This window comes from Octopus bimaculoides, chromosome 22, assembly GCF_046866305.1.
Source record: "Octopus bimaculoides isolate indiv1 chromosome 22, ASM4686630v1, whole genome shotgun sequence".
Lineage (NCBI taxonomy): Eukaryota > Metazoa > Mollusca > Cephalopoda > Octopoda > Octopodidae > Octopus > Octopus bimaculoides.
The window spans coordinates 4,546,809-4,556,808 of record NC_142949.1 but is presented as its reverse complement, the minus strand read 5'-3'; positions in this window follow the sequence as shown (position 1 = coordinate 4,556,808).

The following is a 10,000-nucleotide window of genomic DNA, read 5'->3' as shown; positions in this document are numbered from 1 at the left end:
ACTTGTATTTAAAACAATGATAATTTAAAACAATGATAATTTAGGTAAGATGTTTTTTGTATATAATATACATGTTATTATTATGGATGAAGGGATGATTATTGAATGGTTATTATTTTGATATTATGATATTTTTTAAATAATTTTTCTATCGTTATATAATAAGTATATCATATTAATTCATTTGGTACTTATTGTTGGTTGAGATATATATCTAATTATTGTTCTACTTACGATCTGACGAGTAGCTATATTTTTGAATAGAACTTATTTTAGATAATTTCAATTGATTTTAATCGATTTAAATTTCTTTTCTATTTGAAAATTGGTTATGAAACACGTGTAATCTTTTTATTATATTTATCTTATGATATTTACTTTACTTTATATTATACTCATTTATTGTGCTTTTAATTATTAATTTTTCTATATGTGATAGTGGATTTTCATCGATGAGTTCTTGAAAATTGGTTATTTTCCCTAAAACTATATATATTTTATATATACTTTATCTATAAGGCTCAATTTAATTTTTTATAAATTGATTTTAATTGAGTTTTTTACCTGTAATTTTGGATTTTGTCCCTAATAATATTATTATATATATATATATATATATATATATATATATATATATATATATATATTATTATCATTATTATTAATTTATTTATATTTTTAATTGTGAATTTATTTTATACAAAAAACTGTAAAAGTTCAAATTTCATATATATATATATATATATATATATATATATATATATATATATATATATATATATATATATATATATATACCAAGAGAGTTAGGGGTCGAGGATTCAACCCACTAAGGGATAGTATCAATCCGACATACTGCTGGGAGGGTACGCAATTATTGTTACACTAGTGTTGTACCAGGTGCAATAAATGGGTGCGGGTAAAAGGTGGGGATTTTACTACTCGTAGTTTGCCTTTTTCTAAATAAGATGTAAATTTTATCAATTAGTTTTGTAAAAAAGGAATTTATTTAAAAGAGATATTTCAGTGTAACTCTTTACTATCTTTCAAAATTGCCAAATTCGAACGACGTGATTTTCTAAGTTTGAAAAGCTGATGATAGGAAGACTATTCGATATCCTAACAGTACAATAGTTTCACCGAAAACCACTTTTGTCCAGATGAGGTCTGAAGTAAATAAGGACTATTTAGTGAGAGGTAGGCCCCGAAACGCCGCGCATTCTCTCCTGATGACCCCATACACTTGCTGGTTTCCAGTATGCAGAGTTCTTGACTGGTAGCACTTGCATGTGCGAGTTGTTTGCAAGACATACAGTCCCACCATGAATCAATTATCGATGGTGAAACAGGATTCATGAAATATCTATACAAGGAAGCCTAGCGAGAATACGTGGACGACTTTTTATTTAAATAAAATTAATTCTGACTGGATTAGAATTAGCCTATTAAACTTACAACTGTATCCTAAAAATACTCTTACAATCTATAATTATGCAGTATAAACTTTAAAGCTTCGATTTTAATTTTCGTCTGCCGGATTATTCAATAAGATTCGGGAATTTTATCATCTAAATAAAACAGTTACATCACAAAATTTACTTTAAATGTAGAAGTGATTATCTCCAGCTGTAGTGTTTTAAAATTTAAAACGGCAACCGTATTTCTCTCGGTTCAGTGCTTCCTAGCAAGAATATCTAGAGAAAAATGGGGGTTTGTATAGATTTTCAGCAATACTGGCTAAATATGAAATGATCGTTTGTCCGGGTCCCTATATAGTAACCATTTTATTTCTTTCCATATACATCACTACATCAAATTACACATACAGAAATTCACAAAGAGATGCAAAACTCATAGGTACGGGTATAGCACACAAACGCATACGCATCCAAATCTGTTGTAGCAGCCTGATTTTATGTATAATTATATCTAAGTATTTATATTTGTGCCTGAACATAATGTGCATATATGTTAATGTATAATCTACATACGGTGGCTTCTGGTATGGATTTTCGAAGCCAAATAAAAAAAAAACATCAAGAACATTCGTTAATCCATTAGAATATTCTATTAGAAAATTCTATTTCGATGAGAAAATTAATTGGATTTGCCATGTAAAATATATTCACTTTGTAAAGATCACGTTAAATTGTATTTTTCTAGATACAATTTTCTCTCTAAATGTCTGTGTGTGTGTGTGTGTGTCTGTGTGTGTGTGTGTGTGTGTGTGTGTGCGCGCACATACCACACATGCACACACACGCAATTATGTGTGTGTGAATACATGTATGGCAGCCAGCTTATATGTAAATATATTATATACATACTATATATATATGTGTATATACATACATGCATACACGAATATATATATATATATATATATATATATATATATATATATATATATATACTGAAAGGAACAATTTGAAAGTAAGGGAGATAGATTGATATATCCATAGGAATATAAGTAGTTTGATAAATAAAAAGATAGCTAGATAGATATAAATACAAAAACATCTAATATCTATAATATCAATCGATATCTATGTAACTACACTTATGTCTTTACTTAATGTGTGTATACACACTCACACACACACACACACACACACGCACACACTTATGTATATATACATATATACGTATATATATATATATATATATATATATATATGTATATATATATATATATATATATATATATATATATATATATATATATATATATATATATATATATATATATATATATATATATATATATATATATATGTATATGTATATATATATATATATATATATATATATATATATATATATATATATATATATATATATATATATATAAAGAGAGAGAAAGAGTGAGCGAGAGAGATACAGAGAGAGGGAACCGAGAGAGATCTGCGTATCTGTCTAGCTGTTTATTTATCTATACCTCCATACACACACTAAAATTATACACACATTTAGGATTTTATAAGTATTTAATTCATGATTTCTTTTGCATTATAATCCAAGTTTTTACGTGGTTTTCAATGTGAAATCGCAAAGCAGTATTTCATATACTGATACTTTGCTAGATAAAATAATATCATACCATGCCGGGACTCAACAATATAGAAATGACAATAACCGAGGGCACATGGACCTGCCTACCGAAACGGGGTTTAGGTAATGTTGATCACCTAACTGAAACTCGAGATAGGTTTCGTGTTCATAATTCACTTTTACTATTGAAAAATTCAGGAAAAGTATATGCAAATGATAGGGTAATTTAGCAGTGTTTACTTGTAAACAAATGAAGTTTTATTATAGATAGCAGAATATGCTGTCCCTATTATTCGAACGCAGCGCATCTAAATAATCAAATATAAAGAACTGTGAAAGTTGCAAAGGTAATTTATGAACAATTTTTTTACATTGGACGCACGGGGCAATACACATGTTTGATGTAGGAGTATTTCGTAAGACTGTTTTAAGTCTGTTTTAAGACTGTTTTAAAATTACCTAAATTTTATCGAAACGAATGTTGTCATTTATTCAACTGATCGAAATTTTAACTAATTTGAATTTTATAAATCGATGATTTTTCTTGAGTCACAGTCTGTACGTAAATCTCTGTATATCTGCCTTCTTATTTCTTTATTGCCAGCAAGAGATTAAACAAAGAGGGGACAAACAAGGACAAAGAGATTAAATTGTAACGGTGCTCTACTCAATATCTAAACTCACTAATCGACTTATACATATTTGTTCAAATTATTATTATTATTTAGATACACACACACACACACACACACACAAACACACACACACACACACACACACACATATATATATATATATATAAATACACACAGAGATATACGTCCATACATTCATACTTCTCTATGCATACACACACACATATATATGCATCTAATAAAGATATGCGATCCACTAATTAAATTAAACACACTAATTTGTTATTGTCTATGACTTGTATACAATCAAAATACAACCATAATATTTTACTTGTAACCGACACACATATAATTATAAATTTATATATGCATATATATATGTATGCATTCATGTATGTAGTATGTACATATACACACACACACACACACACACACACACACACACACACACACACACACACATATATATATATATATACATATATATATATATATATAAGTGTTTGCGTGTGTATATGTTTATGTACATATACATACATATGTATATGTATATATATATACATATATATAAATACACATGCATGATTACGTGCAAAAGCACATTATTACATACATACAATTTTGTACATACTTTTTATTGTTTGAATATGTTGAAACTCTTTTTATTATTTGAGTGTATCATCTGTGATCAAGAATGTCTTCACTCAGTCAGCCTAATGTTGGCGTCATTAACAAGATTAAACTTTTCTGTTTCGCAAATTAGAGAGTTAAGCAAATTAAAGTAAGAGTAAATTAATTATTTTGCAATTTGACACCATGGAGATAAATTAGTAGGCTAATTGCAGTTAAAATGAAGACGCAGCAGCTCGATCAACCGTTCTCTATTCCATACCTAATTTCTTTGAGAAGTAGAGCCATATACATAAATGTAGGGAACCTGTGGGACTGAGGTTTTTAATATTTTATTTTCTCCCATAGCGTTAGTTTGTAAAAAAAAGTAAAGTAAAGTTTCTTTGCAGTTTCCTGCTTTCCATGACGTATATATTCCTTACCCGAACATGACGCTGGTCCATCGCAGAGTTATTCATTTTACCCAGCTTGACTGGTGCAACATGAAATGAAATATTTTATTCAAGAACACAATGCATCGCCCGGTCTAGAAATCAAACCACAACCTTGCGGTGATGAGTACAGCACCCTTACCAGTAGATTCTTGAAAATGTCCCATTTCCTATAGAAAGCCTTCGATACTGTTTCGGTTCAGTGAAACCAATCCATCTTTTCACTAATCGTGATGACTTAAAATATACCTTATCTTAAGTATGTTAACCCTTGCGTTTCAGCTATATTACAGAAAATATGTTTCTCTCAAGTTATATTAAGGAAATGATGTTTCTCTCTACATGCGATTTGAGAGAGACTAGGCTGTTATTTCAAGCAGTGGAGCTGCTACGTAAAAGTCCTTTTGTTGTTTTATGTAGCTGTTGCTATTATTATTGTCAATATTTGTATTGTTGTCATTGCAGTTGTTTCACTCCAGATTAATAAAAACGGTTTCAAACATTGGTAATGATCTAGCAGTTTTTGAGCGAACAGAGAAGTCGTTCTTGTCTTATCATCTTATTTTGTCGACCCTGAAAAACTGAAAGGTAAATTCGGCCTCGGTGTTTAACCATTCTACAGTATGTACAAGGCCTGGAACGAAACGATTACATAAAACCCAGTGTTCAAATGATACTCCTTTTATCCAAGGGATGAAAGCCAAAGGTAACCCCGACGGAAATGTCGCTAAGCTTTTTGCCCGACGTGTTAACGAATCTGACAGGTCGCCTCCTTCACCGACATGTGCTATGGCGGTGAGCTGGTAGAATCGTTAGCCTGACAGGCAAAATGTTTTTCGGCATTTTGTCCGTCTTTACGTTCTGGGTTCAAATGCCACCAAGGTTGATTTTGCCTTTCATTCTTTCGGGGTCAATGAAATAAGTACCAGTGGTCGATACAATCAGCATATGATATCTCCCGAATATTCTGGCTGTGTGCCGAAATTTGAAACCAAAACTAAGTTAGATTTTAAAATATATCTTACACATCGCAGATATGTTTCGTAGGCATATACTGTACAAACATATTTAATGGTGGCATTGTGGAAGGGAAATATGGGACAACAATATAATTTTGGTGAGAATGCCAAGAATTTTTCATAAAAATATGTATACCGTACATTTTTTTGACAGGAAATTGTTATTACATAAAACAGAACATATAAAACATAAGATAAAAATTAGATGAAGTATATGAAATTCTCAGCCAAAATTTTCTGTCCACTTGTGTGTAATCCTACATAGTACAATAGGAAACAGCAACTAAATCGACGTATAAAATAACATATATATCATAAAATATGACATAATTATATGATATAAATATGAAATATTGATAAGATTCATAATCACAACCATGTCGCTAGCTTCAAGCGAATCAGTGAGACCTTCACAATCTTTGGCCGATTTTATGAGTTATTAGACGCTCAAGAAAGGAAGTAAAAGAAAGAGGATTCCACGTTTCGAGCGGAGCTGTTCATCAGAAATATAGAAAAAGTGCAAAGAAGGGAAGATGGAGAAAGAAAATCGCCAACGATACCCACACACACACATATTTATGTATATATATTTTACATTTACATTTACAATTTATATATATATATATATATATATATATATATATATATATATATATATATATATATATATATATATATATGTACAGATATATGTAAAATGAGACACTCTGGCAATTATATTTAGGGTCCATTTTTAATTCCAGATCCAACGTACGAAATCTTCCAGGCATGGTGTGAAATATATAAGAATAGAAATGGTTTCAGATTTTCTACAGCCGTTTCAGACGCGTTTTTTATTGACAAAAAAGTCAATTATATCATGAAAGAAAAAAATTGTCTTCTGGTGAATTAAAATTTGAATCTATAATATAGCATTTAAGATTTGACTGACAAAGATTATTTGGATGACTCCTTCATCTTTGGGACGATCAGGAGCAAAATATTATTGACTCTAATATGTCAACAAATAACTTGAAACTTAACAATTTTTGATCTGCCACACGTCTTTGATCCGCTTATCAGGATATGCAAATCACTTTCACACAAGGTAGACCTGCTTCATGAATTATTGTCCTTGGTACTATTGTACCTGCAGGAGTTGATTAACGACTAATCAGAGACAGAAATAATGACAATGATGTATAAAGACCAGGGAAGAAAATGATTATTACTCCTTTCTCCAGAAACAGCAAGATAAAGGTGAACATAAAGCTACATACTTATATCTCTATTGTAAATGTGCACCATACGTCGCTAATGTTCACATATATGCGTTATAATATGGAATATATACGCTCATCCCTCGCGTTACAGAAGAAAAATGTTTATAAACAATCGTACTATAACGTAAGGGAGGTTTTATAATCTAATATCCACTTAACCATTAAATTCGAGATATATAGAAATCAAGAAATGAGAGATGTCCACGAATGCAATATTTACGTAAAGTATGTTCTCATTTCCATCATCCCTTCCCGTCACGTTTAATCTATCTCCCTCTTTATATATATATATATATATATATATATATATATATATATATATATATATATATATATATATATATATATATATATATGTATATATATATATATATATATATATATATATATATATATATATATATATATATATATACATACACACATATATATATACATACATATATATATATATATATATATATATATATATATATATATATATTTATATATGTATATATATATATATATCTATCTATCTATCTATATATATATATATATATATATATATATATATATATATATATATATATATATATATATATATATATATATATATATATATATATATATACATATATACATATATATACATGCATATATATGGACATAGGTATATTTCTATATACACACACACATATATAAATATATATATATATGTATGTATATATATATATATATATATATATATATATATATATATATATATATATATATATATATATATATATATATATATATATATATATATAAATTTTATGTACACAAATATTTCTATGCGTGTGTGAGCATTATTATGGCAAGCACAAAAAGCATTGGGAAATATAGCTACTCGGGTTTTCATGACGAAATTATTAATATATTCCGCCATTTATGATGCTGATAAACGCAGGAAAGCGGTTTAGTAACTGCGTTTGATGCAATTGACGTTTGAATGAACTGGGCGCATTTAGGAAAACAAGGAGCGATAAGTTACTGCATTAGTTATATAATCAGTGTCTTATACGTGTCAAAAACCTCCATATACCAACAGTGGAAAGGGTTACAATGTGTCCGATCACTTATCCCGAATTCCCGATGTATTTCGGAAAATGTGAATGTTAAGACGAAATCTCCCTCCGGGTATTTCTAAAGTCACTGAAGATTCTTTACTTCTGTCGCTGTCACTTTGTGTCTGTCTCTGTCTTTAGATATATATATTTATATTATCTTGGTTGAAAAAAACTTCGATAATGCAAATATGTTAATAGTTACCAGGGTAGCAAAAATCATACAAAAACTGGGATAGCATATCCGCTTAATGGGTAGAAATTCGATGTTAAAGTGATGTATTTTGAGTAGATATGAATAATAATAATAATAAATGGAGCAAGACGCGTATGATCAATAAGTTCCTTTAATTCCTACATATGTTTCAAAATATATGTGCACACTACTCCAAAGAAGTAAGAGATTCTGGAAATGCGCATAAATTCATCGTCAGTGAACCAACTTATAAAAGCAAGGCATGCGCTAAATGCTGAGATTGCGGACGAGTTATAACATTATATAGCTAAGAAAACGACCATTAGAAGCAAGAACTCTAGTTTACAGGGAGCAGTTAAGGGAGAGAGGCTATGAACGCTATACTAAAAGTTTAAATTAAAAGAAGACATAATGAACGGCAGTGATTTCCCAAAATCTAAGTTCAAAGAAATGGTAAACAAGAAATCTTAGAAAAGGAGAAAGAGAGAGAATCCAATGAATTCTTTATATAGTACTCCTTATGTAAACAGACTTATATACTGAGGTAAAATTAAATATATATTGTAAATATAATTAATTAAACAACCATAGCATTGTATCTTATTAAGATACGGTTATTAACCTAAATAAATGGTAATACAAGGTCAAAACTAGAATCTGATGAAATAATAATAATAAACATGCTTACGAGGACAGTGTGTTCGTACAAATACCAGTATGCTTCAAACTTAACGAATGCAGCTATACTGGGAAAGACTTGCTGAACTAACTATAGAAGGGGAAAGAGTAAAAACAACTGGCGTTGGAGTTAAATATAATTGTTATTTAAGATAATATTTTAATGATATTATTCTTGTTATTGTTATTATTATTATTATTATTATTATTATAATAATAAGTATAGAAATAAATTTATTATTATTATTATTACGATTATTGTTATTGTCTAAAGTTAAAGGTACATACTAAGCTGGATGATTGTACATACCACTTGTAAGGTGGCTGTCCACTAGTGAGAATGTTATTAGGTGTAAAAATAAAAATAATAATAACTAAAATTAGTAAGAAGGATGACATTAATGAAAAGAACTGAAGGTATATTTCCTCCAATACTGGCAGCTTTATGCTCTCTCTGTTATCTGGTCAACTAAATTATTCTTGGGGAACAGAATGTGAAATAGCTTCAAGTTACAGAGAGAACAAAAATCCTTACCCTTGTCGTAGGGTGTTGAGGGAGACAGTATTGACCATAGTCGATACTGGCTACCTTAGACAATTTCAAGAAAAATGCTGGGAACAAAATAAACCAATTTGGTTAATATTTGTCGATCTGTCGACAGCGTTCGACACTGTGAGCAGGAAAGGTCTTTGACTTAGCCTAAACCGACTTGGCTGGCCCGGAAAATTCATCCCACATCCAGCTTCACGAAGACTAACAATGACAAATCCTCCAGAATAGCGACATATCAGAGCCATTCCCCATCAATAACGACGTGAAGCATGTCTGTGTCCTGGCACGAACTCTCTTCAGCATGACGCTTACGCTGGCCACTGCAGACCTCGATGCTGAAGACGGCAAGATGAATTTATTCCTTCATCTTACTCTGTTAAGATTCAACAAAAAATATATTCATGTGCGCTACTTCATAAAATTTTATTTATTTATTTCCGCAACTCAGTTTCTTTAT